The sequence below is a fragment of the Loxodonta africana genome, chromosome 1 (genome assembly GCF_030014295.1).
Source record: "Loxodonta africana isolate mLoxAfr1 chromosome 1, mLoxAfr1.hap2, whole genome shotgun sequence".
NCBI classification, from domain to species: Eukaryota; Metazoa; Chordata; class Mammalia; order Proboscidea; family Elephantidae; genus Loxodonta; species Loxodonta africana.
This window is the reverse complement of record NC_087342.1, coordinates 105,031,318-105,050,200: the sequence shown is the minus strand read 5'-3', so window position 1 is coordinate 105,050,200 and position 18,883 is coordinate 105,031,318. Positions and strand designations below refer to the sequence as shown.

Sequence of the window (18,883 nt, the reverse complement as noted above, 5' to 3'; positions counted from 1 at the left end):
CTATGAGTCAGAACCAACTCAAGGGCACTTAATAACAATGTAAACTTCTTGGCTGCTCACCAAAAGATTGGCAGTTTGAACCTACTCAGTTGCTCTTAGGGAGAAAGACCTGGCAATTTGCTCCTGTAAAAGTTACAGCCAAGAAAACCCTATGGGGCAGTTCTACTCCGTCACATGGGGTTGCTATCAGTTGAAAATTGATTCTATGGCACCTAAAACAACAACAAAATAGTATTGAAACTTGTATTCACTTACTATGATCATGTGAAAAATATGTACTCCTGAAGTAGATGGTCACTGTGAGTTGGAATCAACTCGACAGCAGTGGTTTGGAAACCCTGGTGGAGTAGTGGTTAAGTGCTACGGCTGCTAAACAAAAGGTCGGCAGTTCGAATCTGCCAGGGGCTCCTTGGAAACTCTATTGGGTAGTTCTACTCTGTCCTGTAGGGTCACTATGAGTCGGAATCAACTCGACGGCAGTGGGGTAATGTAGATGGGGAAACCCTGGTGTCATAGTGGTTAAGAGCTACGGCTGCTAACCAGAAGGTCGGCAGTTCGAATCCACCAGGCGCTCCTTGGAAACTCTATGGGGCATTTCTACTGTGTTCTATAGGACCGCTATGAGTCGGACTTGATTCAATGGCAGGGAGTATTTTTTTTAATGTAGATGGTAAAATCAGCCATTGAAAACCCTATGGATTTAGCTTCGTTAGTAAAGAATGCCTGCCATGAGCATTGTTCTTTTTAAAGAACTACTTATATGGGATCAAATTAACAACAGCAATACAAAATATTAGATAGGAAATTTAGGGGTCAATGAGTTTTGTTAATGGAGAAGGAACAATTCAGAAAAGGAGGGTGAGAATGGTTGTGCAACTTGCAGAATGTAAGCAGTGTCACTGAATTGTATGTATGTTCTGCTGTGTGTATTCTCAAGAAAAATAAAATTTACAAAAACCTGTGGAGCACAGTTCTACTCTGACACACATGAGGTCACCATGAGTTGGGGTTAATTTGACCGCAAGTGGTCTATTGGTAATGAAGGTGGTAAGGAAGTGTATATATTGGTAACAGTGACTGTGAGAGGTGACGTTATTGGTGGTTCTTTTGTTATTTTCTCATTTGTAAATTTTCAATTATGTACTCACATTACATTAAAAAAAATAAAAAGGAGGATTAAAGAAGATTGCAACTGTAGGATGATGGAAGGAAGGCTCGCTTGCATTGGATGGATTACCATTGCTCAGAGGGTGATAAGCTTTACCACTGAGGCAGAAGGGGAGATGGATTGAAAATGTAAAAAAAATACACTTGGGATTATTATTTGGAAAAATAAATTAGTCCACAAATAGTCACTGAGCATCTCTCTTGTTCAACAAAGTCCTTATATTTTAGAGATACATATTTTAAGTATTTATGGGTGAATGATATATAAAGGATTTATGTTAAAATCATCCATTGTGGGTAGAGGACACGGAGGGATATAGAGGAATAAGGTCAGCCATGTAGAATAGTTGAAGCTTGGCAGCAGGTAAATAGAGGTTCATTATATTCTTACTACTTTAGTATGTATTTGAAATTTCCCATAATATAACATAAAAAATAAAAAAGATACATGTTCAAAATTAAAAATTTATAAAATGTAGAAAAGTATAAAGAAATAAATGAAAGTCACCCATATAATCCCACTCCTCAGAGAGAACTATTTATCAACATTTGATAACAATCTCCCCATACATTTTCCTTATGCATTTACAGCACATGCTCATATATGTGTGTGTGTGTATATATACATACATATATACACATATATAGATACACACACATATATCCACATACATATATCCACACGTATATATACGCACATATATCCACATACATATATACACACACACATATATACACATATATAGATACACACATATCCACATACATATGTACACATGTATATACACACACATATATACACACACCCATATCCACATACATATATCCACACACGTATATACACACATATACACATACATATATCCACACGTATGTATACACATATATAGATTCACATATATCCACATGCATATATACACACACGTATATATACACATATAGATAAAATAGATACATATATCCATGTACATACATACACATGTATATACACACATATACACACATGTATATACACACATATAGCCACATACATATATACACGCATATATACATATACACACACATATCCACATACATACACACACGTATATATACGCACATATATATACACATATGTAGATACACGTATATACACACATCCACATACATATATACACACGTATATATACACACACATATATCCACATACGTATACACACACGTATATATAGACATCTATACACACACATATCCACATACATATATACACACGTACACACACACACGTATATACACACACATATCCATATCCAATATACACACACGTATATAAAAAAATTTTTTACACACATATATATACACACACATCCACATACATATACACACACATATCCACATACATATATACACACGTATATACACATACATCCACATACATATATACACACGTATATATACACATTTTATACACACACACATACATATATACACACATTTTAAAGCAATAAGGAAATTTTATTATTGGTATTGTTTTATATCCTGCATGTTTACATTGTGGGAACCTTTGTGCTTTACATTTAGATCATTAGCATAATTTTTAATGGCTGTGTATTATTCCAACGTGTGCAGCTATATATGTGCCATAATTGACTTAACCAGTCCCTGATGGATGAATATCTGAGTTGTTTTCTTTTTTTCCTATTCAAACAATTCCGCTGTACACTTGTTTAATTATTTCACTGGACAAATATCTTTTTAAGTCTTTTTTTTTTTCCTCTGTCATGTCAAATTGCTCGTTGGAAATATGGTATCATTTTAAATACCCTCTCACTGTGTATGTGACTATCCATTTCGACATACTCTTAACATTATTAGATCCTATATTCTCAGTATTTTTAATTGTTGCCAATATGATAGAGGGATAAAGGATATCCAATCTAAATTTTCATTTATTTATTAGTTGAAAATCTTTTCATATGTGTATAAGTAACTTGTATTTCTTATTTTGTGAATAAGTATTTGTCTTTTCCCTCAGTTATTATATATATATTCCTCCTTATTGATTTATCAGCTGTTTATATATTTTGTGTAATTTGCAACTTTTCCCCCCTAGTTTGTTGTTTGCTTTTTAACCTTTTCCACTCATCTATCCAGAATAGTTTTAGTAAATTTGCTTAATGATTATAATTTTTCCTTTGAGTCCTTGCAATTTTTTATATTTTTATTCATCAAGCTTATAAATAAATTGATATCTTACTAAGATATTTTATTATATAGTTATGCCATCTAAAATTTGTTTTTAATTTCAATAACTTATTTGGTTATCACATTAGAAAAACCACAGTGTAGTGTAGAATTTTTTAAATGTGGAAAGAAAAAAAAATCCTTAATATACTTACAATTTGACTACCATACAGAGCATCTGATAAAATTTGAGAGTTTTCCTTTCAGTAATTTTTCTATATTTATGTAGTTAGGGTAACATTAGGTAAAAAAAAAATAAAAACCCCAAATAATGTTGTAACATTAAAAAAAAAAAAATAGTAGGGGTTTATTTCTCAATAAATCCAGTGTAGGCGTTTCTGATGGTGATCTGCCCTCCACTGGGTGGTTTAGTAGCCCAGGCCCCTTCCACTTTGTGACTTTGCCATACCCCAGGGCTTTGGAGTTTTCTACATCCCACTGACTGATGGAAGAAGAGAGCATGGAGAAGGCACAGCATTTCCTAACCACCACAACCTGGGGGTGCCCCATATCACTTCACTGGTGTTCTTTTGGTGGGAATAGTCATATAGCACAACCTAGATGCAAGGGACGGAGCCCTGGTAATGCAGTGGTCAAGTGCTCAGCAGCTAACCAAAAGGTTGGTAGTTCAAATCTACCAGCTGCTCTTCCGGGAAAAAAGATGTAGCAGTCTGCTTCTGTAAAGATTACAGCCCTGGGAGCCCTATGGGACAGCTCTACTCTGTCCTGTAGGGTCACTATGAGTCGGAATCAATGCAATGGGCAAGGAGTTTAATTTTTTGTTTTAGATGCAAGGAAGGCTGGGAAATGTAGCTCCTGGCTGGGCAGCTGTTGCCCAGTGAAAACCCTACACAGCGGAAGGGAAGTGTGAATATTTGCTGGACATTAGCTGAATCTGCTACCATATATTACATTTATAATGTATATGATATATATCTTCTTTACAAAATGGAATCATCCTATTAGAAGTTTTGAATTTTAGTATCATTTTGTTGCTATTTCCCTGTCTTTAAATCTTTTCCAAAAACACGATTTTTAATGTCTGCATATTATTCTTTGCATTGATGCACATAATTTATTTAACCGTCTTTCTCTTAGGGCACAGTTAGGTTTTTCTAGATTTTCATTATTACGAATAGTGATGCCATAAGTGTCCTTGTGCATAAATCTTCGAGCATTCCTCTGATTATTTCCTCGGGGAAAATTCTTAGAAGGGAGCATGCTCAGTATTAAGGCTGGAGGTACAGATTACCAGATGGCCCTTCAGAAATGTGGACTAATTTACACCCTCCTCAGTAATGTCTGAGAATTACCATTTCAGAGCACCCTTGACTATACTGGCCATTATAGTTGTTTTGATTTTTTTTTTTGTCAATTTGATAGTTGAAAGCTGTATTGCATTGTTGCATTGAAAAAGTGTTGCATTGAAAGTGCTGTTGCATTGAAAACCAATCCAGTTTTTTAATTTGCAGGTTTTGCTCACTAATAGGTTTGAACATTTTTTCATGAGGTCATTAGTCATCTTTGTGATTTGCCTCTTTGGTTCTTTTCTCCATTTTTATCTTTTGGTGGTCATCTTTTTTTTTTTTTTTTCAATAATTTGTTCAAGTGATTTGTATGCAGTATGTATATTGTCATATGTTGCAAATATTTTTATCTAACTTCTCTTTTCCTTGGTTTTGCTTCAGAACTTAATTGTCTTAGATTAAACCTCTGCAGTTGGAGCCCTGATGTGTGATACCACACCCATTGAATCTGCCTGGTTAGCAGGAGGCCTGAGATTAATAACATTTTAAAAAAGCAAAGCAAATTTCTTTATTCCGACCCATCATATCGTTTGGATGTTCTTAATGTGAATTTCAGTTAGGTGGGGATGAGAGAGACTTATACTATTGATCAAGGAAATGGGCTTGACAAGCAGGATTTGGGGCACTGGTCTGCGTTACCCACGGAGATAGTGAGATCAGCTTCTGGCCACTCTATCTTCCTAGGAAACTTAAGAGAGATAGGAAGACGGGCCGGTGGGTGGTATCTGAGAACTCCGTTGTTTAGCTAAGTGAGTAGCAGCAGGCTCGGCTGTTTTCCATGTTAGATTTTATTTTTAAAAAAATGTGGTAGAGTGGAAGCAGCTCAAACTGGGAGTCAGAGAACTGAGTTGTCGTCCTAGCCGTGCCACTGTCTGACTGACTGTGATTCTGAGCAAGTCTCTTGTCCACGTGAGGCCTCAGTTTACTCATCTGTGAAATGCAAAGAAGAGTCCCTGGGTGGTGCTAACAGTTAATGCACTTGGCTGCTAACCTTTCAGTTGGAGGTTCAAATCCACCCAGAGGCACCTTGGAAAAAAGGCCTGGCAATCTACTTCTGAAAAGTTAGCCATTGAAAACCTTATGGAGCACAGTTCTACTTTGACACACATAGGGTTGTCATGAGTCAGAGTCAACTCAACAGCAGCTGGGGGAAATGTGAAGGGGTGTTCTCAGAGATGTTTTGGGTGCACGAATTCAAGGGCTGTGTGATGGAGCTCTGTGGGGCCTCATCTGCATTCAGTGCCTGCATTTACCTGTGTCAGGTGGGTGGGCGGAGAGGGGAGAGCAGGTCAGTCCCTCTAGTCTCCCAAGTGATATATGAAAGAAATCAACCCAGTATATATCTTCCCCAGATATAATGTGATGTAAATGTGATAGTCACCTAATAAGATTAGATGAATCTAATATGATTTTCCTCTAAAACACAAATACTGCACCACTTTTAATTGTAGTAGCCAAATTAAATTACTCATCCCAAATTAGATTTCCAGCAAACTTAATTTGAACTTGAGCTCAGTACTGCAGACTCTGAGTAATTTTTTAAGATATGAAATAAATCAGTGGATACTGATATTGTTCCTCTGGGCTACTTCGTGGTTACTATAAAAGGGAAAAAATAAACATTGTGGAGAAAACATGCAGAAGGAAAGCTGAGGCAGAGACTCTGGTTCTACAGTTATTGATGAGTGAGTTTTTTCCTTTCCATCACTGCGACCCTCACTGGTCTTAGAAAATAGGGACCAAATAAAGGCAGGCCCAGTAATCACATATCTTATTGCTTATGGTTGCTTTTCTTCTTTTTGGTTCTTGAGCAATTCCCCTTAATGTCTTTACCCACTTCAGGAGGATGCTGGGTAGGAAATGGCTTCCTGAGTAGTTTATAGAACCACAGGGATTTGGTGAGGGGCTGTCAAGGTCTATATCATTGCTTTATCTAGCCATATTTTCTCTCGTTTTATATCAGTTAGGTTAACTGAAAACCAATTCAATTGGCTTAAGCCCAAACAAACAAGACAAAAAGTATGCTGTATGTGACTGAGCAACCCAGGGGTAGATCCTGGCACCTGGTGAGGTTTTATTTAGGGCTCAAATGAGGCGCCCAAGACCGAGTTTTTCTCCTTCAGTGTTGCTTCCTTTCTCAGCCATGAGTTCCCCTTCTAGTCCAAAGATGGCAGCCTGCAGTTTCTGGGCTGCAAATTTCCTTGTTCTTTCTTAATGCGCCAACCAAAGGCCTGGAATTGAGTTTGGTTTCCCTGGTTGACTTGACTTGGATCCTGTGCTCTCCTGAACCAGATACTGTGCCAAGAGCATGGGATGAATTGACTGCCTGGGAGATTCTGGGTAATGATGCTGGGGAGGTACCTCCAAACCTCCACTATGCACTATACAGAGCCTTCTGCTTTTCTGGAAACCCTGGTGGTGTAGTGGTTAAGTGCTATGGCTGCTAACCAAAGGTTGGCAGTTCGAATCTGCCAGGTGCTCCTTGGAAACTCTATGGGGCAGTTCTATGCTATCCTATAGGGTTTCTATGAGTCAGAATCGACTCGATGGCACTGGGTTTGGTTTGGTTTTGGTTCTGCTTTTCTAAGCTCTTAGGCTTACGTTATCTCATTTGAAATGAAAGCCTGAGAGGTAGGTAGGGCATTTTGTGGATGAGAAAGTGAAGTCTGCTGTGGGTTCAAGTTACCCAAGGCCTTGTCAGTGGTGGAGCTGGACCACATTCAGGATTTTATGACTCTTTCAATTTCTTTTCACTGCATTCTGCCTTCTCTCTCTGACCCTTCTTGCCACCCCTCTTCTTCCGTTCCCCCAACACCAGTGCAGGGTTCTTCGTTAAATAGACAGTCAGTCAATAGTCGTTAACTTGTTATTGACTGACCAGAGTACCATCAGACCAAAGGTGGCCTTTCTGCTTATATTATGTGAATATCATTATAGCAAAAGCCAATGTGGTCGATTCCCAGTTATTAATTTGTGTATTGTCCCTGACAATTCAGTTTCTCCTTCTCTGAATTATGGGATTCTTCCAACAGAAGGATGAAGTTTGGAGCTATTGAAGGTAGAGATTCAGGGAAGAGCCAAGAGAGGCTCTGTGTGTGTGTGCGTGCATGCACGTGTGCACACGCAAGCATGCACGTGGGCCTGCATTACAAAATTAAGTATGTTTTAATTCCCCACCTCCATAGTGTGGATAATTGAAATTACATAACTTACTTTGGTAAAGGTCACTGTTGGCAAGGTCCTAATTACTCACACCAAAGACCTATGGATAGGTGCGCCACTTAGAGACATTTTGAATAATAGCTATACATTTGCTTTTCATTTTTAAGAAAAATCACTGGTACCAATTGTGTTCCTCCTGCCTGGAAAACCTTCCCCCATCAATATTTCACCTTCAGTTTTACTTTCACTTCCTCTGTGAAGCTCTGTAGACTTTCTCCTTGTGCTGAAGATATACATTCCATAGTTGGCACCTCACCCTGTATCCTGTGGTTCGCTGATTGCTTCATATATACGTGTTTTATCTCCTTGATCATTTGGTTAACTGTTTGAGGTCAGGGCTTGGTCTTACCATCTTTTTTTAAAAAATCCTCCACAGCAGTTACTGCATGCTCACGTGAAGTGGGTGCCCAGTTGGTATCTGGTTCGTTGATGGGTGCTTCTCTGCAGTGCTCCCATATCTCCGTCATTGTACTTATCATGTGGCTTTGCAGTTGTCTGGCTACTTGTTTCCATTCCCCCAGTACAATTCTTGATACGTATTAAGGGCAAAATAATTATGTGTTGAATAATTGAATGCTTCCGGACTCCCTACCCCCTGTCACTGAACCATAAGTTCTTTGAAGTCGGAGACTCTGATTTTTCCTTGTATGTTTGACAGTGCCTGCCTAACACAGTGTCTGCCGTGTAGTAAATGCTCAATAAACCCTTGTTGAATTAATGCATTACGTGGAACCTGCTTTCTGGAGAGGCAGATGGGAACTGAAGCTCTGAGAGGGAAGAGGGTACTTGAGACTGGGTGCAGATGGGGTTCAAGACCTAGTGTGCCAACCCCTCCCCACTTCTGATTTCGAAGTACAGATAAGGCACTTCCCTGTGGGTGGAGGGCTATGTTCTCTCCCACCTGGGTGCCTGGTGAGCTCATGCCTGAGAAATAGTCAAGTAAAGGATAGTGGCCAAGATTCTAAGTTTTATTTTAAAAACAACAATAAAGAGGTTTCTGTTCTACCTGAGCCACTTCAGAAATCTGCATGGTTGAGATGAGAAGATGCAAGACCAGATTACAGAAGAAAGGGCACAGTGGTCACCTCTCATGTTGCCCTGTTTTTCCTTCCCATTGGCCCTGGGGGCTGCTCATGAGCAGTGACTGTCCACATAGCAGAGGGAAGGAGCAGTCAAAAGCCAAGCAACCCCCTAGCATCCCTGAGTGTTCTGGTACCAAAAGGGTGACCAACTCACCGTGGTTTGCCTAGGATTTTCCTGGTTTTAGCACTGAAAGTCCTAAAACTCTTGGGAATCCCTCAGTCCCTGCCAAAGTGGGATGATTAATCATGTCAGATGCCGCTTGCTCCCTTCCCTGCCCCTGTCAGTCTTAATTCCTTTTCCCTTTTCATTACCCTTGACTGAGCCCTGTCCCTCTTCTTTTTCTGCTTCCTCTGTTGCTTCTACCTTAACCTTTCCAAGGGCTGCTGTCAGCCTGGCTTGCATTTCTGTTGTTGCGTTTCTACTTTTCCAGACCAGCGTTCTGAATCGCTGTGGGTTGACCAGAATTCCTGGAGCTAGCCATAGTTGTTGCAGCTAGATGTAGTACTGCTTTCATGTCATTGCTGGTTCTGGACTGCTCTTGAAATCAGTTGAGATGTGAAAGCTTCTGTCACATAAAGTTAGAATCTGTCTGCCTTCAAGGAGAGTCTGTCCTCTCAGTGGGAGGCTGTTTGTATACATGGGGTGCTTAATAAGTGGGTGACCAGCCAACATGGCAAAGCAGCACCCTCTGCCTGGATGGTAAGGGCAGGAGAAGCATCAGCCAGTGTAGCTCCACCCACAGTACTGATGTCACCTGAATGAGGTCCACTGCCTCTCATCCCCAGCCTCAGCCCTTGTCTCCAGCCTCAGCCCTCGGCTCCTCTTTCCTCTCTGCTCAGACTGACCTCCTCACCTCAGCCCTTGCTCTAGCCCGCCCTCTTCCTCAAAGCCTTGTTGCCCGCACTTACGCCTTTTTTCTCAGAACTCTTATTACACATATAGTAAGTGCTGTGCTGTTCAGTGAGTATAATTGTTTTCTTCCATGTTGCTCATGTGTTAATCTGCCTGAAGAGCGGACTTTAACTTGTGTTTCCTTTCCTTCCACCCCGTAGCACCTGGCCTTGTGCTGGGCACAGAGTTGGCCCTTGCTTGATTAATATTGTTGATTGATGTTTTTTTGGTGATTTATGGGTGACAGAGAACATGTAAGCATGTGGGTTGCTTCCCTGTGAGCACCTGTGTGCAGGATACGTTGACAACATGGAGGAAAAGGTCAGGAATGGAGACTGTGCCCTAAATGAGGTCTGGGACCATGGATGGAATGAATCCAGTTACCCTGACTTCCTCTTTAACACTGGTACAAGAGAATGAGGCTTTTTATGCGAAGTGGATTTTTAGTTGCAAAATACTGTACTTTATGTGGTTGGCTTTGCATTTTCTGGAACATTCTAAAGTAATTTTAAAAATAATTGCAAAGGATGAAACAATTCCAAGAGAGGCAGTGAAGTGGTTTTTGATTTTTATAGAGTTTTCCTTTTTTAATTCTTTGCCTTTTTGGAGGAGGTGCTACAGAGTCCCTGATCCTATAGACCTAATTCAGTTATTTCTCTTAGCATTGCTCATCTGTGGTGAAGATGCTGCTGTCATCCACCATCAGGAAGGTTGGTACTTTGAGCTGTTGCCAGTCATAATTTCATGCTTGGGTCTTCTGTAACCAACTGCATGCTTCTGCTGTGTGTGTGTGTGTGTGTGTGTGTGTGTGTGAGAACATGCCACCACATGAGTGTGTTTTCAAATGTAAATAGCTTTAAAAATGGATAGGGATAAGGCATGGCTTCTGTAAAACATTTAGAAGAACATTAAAATTGTCTTTACTCCTACCCCTTAGAAATAACCACAAAGAACACTTTCATATGTACCTTCCTAGACATTTTTTTCTGTGTACTCACATACAATAATATGTTTACACAGATGGGATCATGATATATACATATATAGGTATATAAAACTTAGGGCCTGCTTTCTTTGCTTGGAGCCCTGGTGGCGGAACAGTTAAGAGCTCCGCTAACAGCCAGAAAGTTGGCAGTTCGAATCCACCAGCCCCTCCTTGGAAACCCTATGGGGTGCAGTTCTACTCTGTCCTATAGCGTTTCTATGAGTCAGAATTGACTGGATGGCAATGGGTTTGGTTTGGTTTCTTTGCTTAACGGTATATTACAGACATTCTACCCCTGTCAGTAAACATGAAAAGCACTGGTCTGGGTGCTGGGGACAGAGCACTGAACAAAAGAGATAAAATTTCTCGTCTTAATGAAACCTATAGTCTAACTGGAGGAGACAGGCAGTAACAAGTAAAATATATAGTAAGTTAGAAGGTGATCAGTGCTGTGGGAAAAACGACAAGGAAGGCAGGTAGGGCCTGCAGGAGTAAAATGGCTTTTGCGGTTTTGAATAGGGTGGTCGGGTGAGGATGAGATCTTTGAGCAGGCACCGTGGGTTTCAGCCTTTAACGAACAGCACGCTCAGCTAAGATGACTGGGGTTAGGTCTGTACTCTGTGGCTGGAGACACCCTAGCCAGGCCTCAGGAGTGCTGGGCGGGAACTGTTCAGATCGCTTGTGGAAAGTACAGCTCCAGCATTCAAGCATTTTCCCTTGTTGGTACCATTAACAGTAATAATGACCAACACACATACAACATGTTGTGGTTTCCAAAGCACCTTTTTATCTATCATCCTGGCCTTGCTGCTTACTAGCTGTGCAATTTTGAGTAAATTACCTACCCTCTCTGGGCCTCAGTATCCTCACTTTTGAAGTAGTAGGATTGTTGTAAAATTTAAACGAATTCAAATGAGCTATGTACATAGAACAGTGCTAGTAAGAGCTTAAAAAGTTTGGCTATTATTATTACCTTGCACTTATTACTCGCAGCAAAGGCTCTTAGGCTCAGTTTATAGATGGGGAAGGTGAGGCTTGGAGAGCTTAACAGCCTAGTTAACAAGTTCACGGTATTGGTGGGTGGAATAGCTTTACAAACCGTGGCCTTCAGAATCCAAACCCAGCCTGGTCTACTTGAGCACCAGCCCTTCTCCAGGTAAGCTCCTCCTGCTTCAGGTGTGAAACCTAGGGAGCCTTGATGACAAATTCCATTCATTGCCTTCCTGATTTCTCTATAGATTCCTCAGAAGAGAAGGCCTGGGCGTAGGCACGGGGGTGGCAGACAGCTGGGGAGGGAAGAAGGAAGAAATGTGGAGGATCCACAGGCAAGAACTGAGGCTGGCCACTAGCTCTGCCCGGCACCCCCACTGCAGCCAGTAGGATGCTAGTGCCTCTTACTCTGCTTCCCTTCCTATCATTGTAGCCACCAGCTTGTAAAGACCCTTTTTAAGGATGCAGAGAGGAACGAGATGATAAGTGTCTTTTCTGGTTTTAAACTCCTGACTTTGAGAAATACCCATGACTTTGTGTCTGGGGTGAGGTAGTAGGGGCATTGGTGACTCATTGGTAGAATTCTGGCCTCCCATGGGGGAGACCCAGGTTTGATTCCCAGCCAGTGCACCTCATGTACAGCCACCATCCGTCACTGGCAGCTTGCATGTTGCTATGATGCTAAACAGGTTTCAACAGAGCTTCCAGGCTAAGCTGGACCAGGGGTAAAGGCCTGGTGATCTACTTCCGAAAGTCAGCCAGTGAAAGCCCTATGGTTGTGCATGAGATTGCCATGAGTCAGGGGCCAACTCAGTGGCCACTAATAACAATTAATTTTAAATGTCTGACTTTGGGAAATGCCCCTATCTTTGTGTCTGATAGAAGACTGTTTGAAAACACCACTACCACAAACAAATACAACCAAACCCATAGCCATTATTACTTAGCTCCTTCAAGAAATTCTCTTTGGCAGCAGCCTCACAGCTCGCCTGGACCTTACGGGCCTTCAACACTTTAAAGGATGCATGGGTCTGAGTAGGGGTGGGGAAGTTAATGTTGAGAGCCAGTTCTCTAAGGGCAGCAGTTCCCCATCTCTCTCCCCCCACCCCCCTGCCCCAATGTACACAGGCAACCTAGAGCACCGCAGGCAGAGTACTGCTTGTGTCTAGTTCTCCAAAATGGAATGCAGAATGCATGTTACCATGGAAACCATAATATAAGTGGTGGCTGTATACAGTTAAAATAGCACTGTTTGTTTTATGCTGCAGGTACATTATGAGTTCAGAAGGCTTTTGTGGGCTGGCCTGGGAGTCTTAACCGTTATTTTAAATAGGGTTTCTGTGGCTACATGCTGTCTGGATTCTAAAGAAATAATTTTTAAGCAAACCTTTAGAGCAAGTTGTTTGTAGCTGGGAAATCAATATTCTGTAACTTATATTTTCTGACAGTCTCTTGGGGTTTCTCGTATCCCAGGGCTCCAGATGGAGTGTAAGCCCCTGGGATGTCCTGTGGCAGATGGATGGAGCTGTGGGTCAACAGTGGCGCGTTCGGAAAGAGTGTCGGTGTCGGTATGAGTCAGTGTCTGTGTGGGGTGGGGACTGCCAGATGCTTTAACAGAATGAGGACCTACCAGGAATAAGGTGACTGGAGTGGGGGCCATCTTGAGTACTGTACCCTAAAAGGGACTTAGACAGGGCAGTATAAGACCAGAATGGCACGCCAACTTTATATCAAGTCATGGAGTAACAGTTGAAGAAATTGGATCTGGAAAAAAGAAGGCTGAGGAATTTATAACAAACTGTATTTCATGTGGCCCCCAAAATGGGTTGGTAAGAGTAAAGATTGGAGAGAGACATTTTGCTAATTTAAAGGACAGGGTTGTAACAGTCAAAATTGTTGAGACTAGAAGGGTTGCCTTAAGAGGTAGTGAGTTCCCCATCATTAGACGTTTGCAAGGATGAGCTGGTTAACCACTTGTGGAGAATACTGGAGAGGGAATTTAAGCTCTGGATGGGTGATTAGACTAGGCTTAGAAGGTTTTTCTAGCCCAGAGCTTCTGTGATTCTAGGACATAGATGGAAAATAGGTTTCATTTCTTAGACCTCCTATTCAGTGTGATTAATGTGGCTGCCTAGAGCAGAAGTGACAAGGATTTTGGCCTGCTTCAGTCCTGGCTAAGCAAGTAGGAGCTCCCTGATCTATTAGCAATGCCTGCCATGAGCAGGGGCCTGGGGTTACAGGATGCCCAGGATTTGCTGTTTCTTTCCAGTGGTGATTGTCCAGTGGTGACTTCTGACCCAGGTCAAGCAGGAAAGTGACCCATTAGCCTGGTTTGCCTGCAACCAAGGGAGTTCCCGGGACATGGGACCTTCAGTTCAAAACCAAGACAGTCTCAGGAAAACAGGAATGAATTCGTCACCCCAAGCAGAAGAGCTGGTCATCAGAAACGGTGCACATTGGGCTTCCGTTTCTGCTTATGGTGTGCCATGAGCATCTTTGTAATCTCCTCAGAGCGTTATCACGGGCTTTGCCTTCAGTAGGAGCCCAGTAGACACGTGCAGAATGAATGACTTGGATGCAGTTCCTGGGAACTGGTTGCAGTACCCTTGCAATTAATTAATTTGTTTAATTAATTAAAATGACTTCACTAATTATATGTACAGGAGATTGCACATTTCATTAGGCTGAGCAGATGGCTCCACTAATAATTATCAAAGCCTGGGTGGGGGTGCGAGGACGTTGTCTGCATATGACTTGATATTAAACACTCATGTGTCATCCTTTCTGCAAATATGGTTGAAACTCCTACCCCATCTTGTCCAAGGTGAACTGATGGCCACGTTTTTAGCTTTCTTCCGATAGCGTCCTTTGTGGCAGGTGATCGTTTTCTTCATGAAACTGCTGGCCAGTGAGGGGTGTGGTCTCCACAGCTTTGGAAGAGAGAGCCCGGTCAGGGTTAGACCTGGGGTCCTGGTGTCGTTCAGACAGTGGGCAGGCTAACTCGCGGAATTACTCCGACAGCAACCACTTACTGTGGAGCTGATTCTGACTCATGGCAATCCCGCGTGTGTCAGAGTACAACTGTGCTCCACAGGGTTTTCAGTGGCTGATTTTTCATAAGTAGCTTGCCAGGCTTTTCTTCCAAGGTGCCTCTGGGGGGACTTGAACCTCTGACTTCTTGGTTAGCAGTTAAGCGTGTTAACTATTTGTACCCACTTGAATTAACTGGCTCTCAATAGTAAGCAGATCGCCCCCCTCAAAAAAAAAAAAAAAAAAAAAAAACCAGACACCTCACCTGTGATGGAAACATGTTTTTGCATTGTCCCAGAGCTTGGGGATAAGACCTTGCTCTGTCTCCACACCCTCCTACCCTGGTGGCCTTAGAATCTAAGGCGGTCCCATACTGGACATACCAGTATAAAGAGGACAGACCCACACCAGAATGAAAACTCTGAACAGATACACAGACCAGGTGGTGCCTATACTTAGGTGATTAAGCTGTCACAGAGATGAGTGTGTTTCTGGAATGTTCTCCCTGTGGTGATAATGATGAAGATGATTATTGGTAATTGACCAGTATTAAGCATCTCCTCAAAGGAGCCCTGTTAGCGCAGTGATCAAGTGCTTGGCTGCTAACTGAAAGGTTGACTGCTTGAACCCAAAAGGTGCTCTGTGGGAGAAAGATGTGGCAGTGTGCTTCCATAAAGATTTACAGCCTTGGAAACCCTGTGGGGGCAGTTCTGATCTGTCCTATAATGTCTCTATGAGTTGGAATCTACTTGACAGCAATGGATTTGGGTTTGGAAACATCTCCTCTGTGCCAGAAACTTCTTACATTATTTGTGATCCTTGAAACAACCCTGCAGGGTAGGTGTTAATTTACAGATGAGAAAACCAAGACTTGGAGGAGTTGAGTAACTGACTGAGCTCACTCAGCTAGGAAGTCATAAGCAGAGTTCAAACCTAGCTTTCTGTCTATAAAGTTCCTTATTCTTTTTACTCTCTGCTCTGCTGGTGAATGGTTTGGGGTCGTGAAAATCTTGTACCCAAATCTGGAAGAATATGAGGAGAACGTACCAGACTGGGCTCCATACTGTGTACAGGTGCCTGTTTTGGGGTCCGGTCAGTATTGATGAGCTCTGAGCACCTTTAAACTGGCAGGGACTTTGGAGTATCCTATTCTGAACAGTTTCCCAGCTCCCATAGCCAGGTGCTAGGTGCATAAAGATTACCCCTTAAAGACCAATCAGCTAGGGATGGTGTATGGAGAAATGGTGTACTGGTCAGAGAAGTTTCTAGAAAGAAATCGATCATTTCAGGAGAACCCTCTGAGAATGTTAATTTAAAGTAATCTGACAAGAGCATTTTCTCTTTTGCTCTTTGTCTTAGTTATCTTGTGCTGCTATAACAGAAATGTCACAAGTAGATGGCCTTAACAATCAGAAATTTACTCTCATAGTCCAGGAGACTAGAAGTCTGAATTCGGGGCGCCAGCTCTAGGGGAAGGTTTTCTGTCTCTGTTGGCTCAGGGGGAAGGTCCTTGTCATCAATCTTCTCATGTTCTAGGAGCTTCTAAGCACAGGGACCCCAGGTCCAAAGGATGTGCTCTGCTCCCAGAGCTACTTTCTTGGTGATATGAGGTCCCCATGTCTGCTCGCTTCTCTCTTTTATATATCAAAAGAGATTGGCTTAAGATACAACCTAATCTTGTAGATTGAGTCCTGCATCATTAGCATAACTGCCAGTATCTCATTAATGTAGAGGTAGAATTTACAACACATAGGAAAATCACATCAGATGACAAAATGGTAGACAATCACACAATTCTGGGAATTATGGACTAGCCAAGTTGACACACATATTTTGGTGGGGAGGGAACACAACTCGATCCATAACACTCATATTTATGGTTGGGGAAAGATGACCGTCTGAAGCTTCATGTGTGTGAAGAAGAAACAAAGCTAAGAAAGGGGGAGAGGATACCACTTGTAAAAAAAATAAATAGATCAGTTTGTGTACTGATGAATAGATGCTGATCATGGCAGAAATAGTCTTTTGGCAAACTGAGTCTTGCAATTAGAAAGAATTCACAGCCTTCTGTGAATGGTCCTGGTGAAGTCCTGTCTCTCTCTGTGTCTGACTGCCACCCCCCCAGGGTAATCTTGGAGTACTCGCCCATCCCTTGAAGCTGTCACCCCACCGTCCTTATGAGCTAGAGCAGGAATGAGGTGGTGTATCTGAGTCACAAAAAGTTGTGAATCATTCTTGAAATGAGGGAGCCCTGAAAATGTGACTAATTTCTATAGCACGTACAGGTAAGACATGGCTGTTTGGTTGTGACTGGCATTGCCGTGTAATTTCTGCTTTTGACTTGGTTGCTGTTGTTTTGGAGATGGGACCAGACTTGGCCCTGGGGTGCATGCAGTGTGGAAGGATGACACAGTGCCATTTGGACAGAGTTCTTACCTTTGAGCACTTTACGACCTAAAGGAGGCCAAGGTGTGTCGATAGTTGCGGAGAACATGTTGGTTTAAACATAAATTAAGTGGTAAACTGAAAGATGGAAATCTTAGACTTAATCAAGATTAAAATACATTTTTCCTAATCACATGTCTGATTAAATTCTGGAGGGAGACACCTGGGGCCAGCCAGGTAGTGTCTGAATGACATCCGCCTACTTGGGGAAGAGCACTGGGCTAATTCGTAAGTTGCCTTTCTGTTTACATGTCTGTTCTCAGGAGTTGTTGCTTGTCTTTGTGGATGTGTCATCCTGCATGAGTTGGTTGAGTCTGGATACCAAGTGCTATGAAATTCAGGATATTTTAGATATACATGCACTTGAGAAAGAGCTTTATATACTTCTATTAGCTTAAAACAGTAATCTGAGTAACAGGGAACCCAAGGGCAAGAAGAGAGAGTGTTGACATGTCGTGGGGTTGTTAACCAGTGTCATAAAACAACATATGTACTAACTGTTTAATGAGAAGCTAGCTTGTTCTGTAAACTTACACCTAAAGTACAAAAAAAAAAAATCAGACTGACTGAAAAAACAAACAAAAAGTAACCCAATCTGTAAAGAAACAACAGCATAATAATGGAATTTGCTCTTTGTTCTTTGCAGCTTTGGGTAAAAATTGTAGTTGTGCTAAAGTTATCAGGGTTCAGAAGACGGTGCTATCAGAGGACTAAGGGATGGATATTAAGACGTGACGTTTCAAAAGTGGGGGTATGTCGTCTGACCCTGCTATTGTGAGTGGGGTTGGAGGAGATAGTAGGAAAAGAAGAAGAAAATGAGTAGTCTGAAAGTTGTTGCAAAAGCTAGATGGAAATAGTAAATAGGCAAAGAAGTGAACCAAGAGGAATTGAGGCTAGGAAAGACCATAGGCGTACTTTTGGCTACAAGTAACAGGAAAATAAACAAATAGTGGCTTGAGTAATACATTTGTCTCATGAAACAATAGACATTTGGGTGGAGGTGGTAGTTATCTGGTATTATGTGGCAGTTCGGCAGTAATAATATTAAGGACCGGAGTTTTTTAGTCTTTCTGCCTTGCCATCCTTAGGCTGTTTGTCGCTGTGCTTCTTGTCTCATCGTCAGTTCTGGAAGTATCATGTGGGAAGAGATAGCTGCAAGATAGGCTGGGAAGGGGATTATTTACCTTTGCCAGCCCCTGTAATGGAAATGAACAGGGGCAGTTAGAAATGGTTGTTAAGTAACCAGCCAATTGTGTCCAACACAGACCAGTTGCGGGGGGGTGGGGGGGTGGGGGGGTGGGGAATACTGTATCCGCGGAGTTATCTTCTGAATAAGCTCTGCTTCTGCCCTCACCACAGAAGGCAGATGGTCCTGGGAAGATCCTACATGTAGGCTGTGAATGGAGCCCCACATGGGAACCCTGGGGTGATGGTGTGGAAGGTCATCATTTAGATCCCATCGCAGCCATGTGGTGGATGGGAACCAAGGCCTGTTTTTGAGATTGCAGGCTGGGTTCAGGGAAAGCCATCTTGAGTCTTG

The 18,883-nt window shown here is 41.9% G+C and overlaps 1 protein-coding gene across 27 annotated transcripts in view; it reads left to right on the top strand.

Annotated features, from left to right (window-relative positions):
• Positions 1 to 18,883, top strand: part of TRERF1 (transcriptional regulating factor 1) — a 257,062-nt gene that overhangs the window by 109,558 nt on the left and 128,621 nt on the right. Inside the window, exon 1 of one of the 27 annotated variants that reach the window (XM_064286078.1) lies at positions 1,862 to 10,603. The exons of the other annotated variants lie outside the window; for them this stretch is intronic. The gene's annotated coding sequence lies outside the window, so the exon portion shown is untranslated. Of the gene's footprint in view, positions 1 to 1,861; positions 10,604 to 18,883 lie in introns of those variants that run through there. 27 annotated transcript variants of the gene reach the window in all.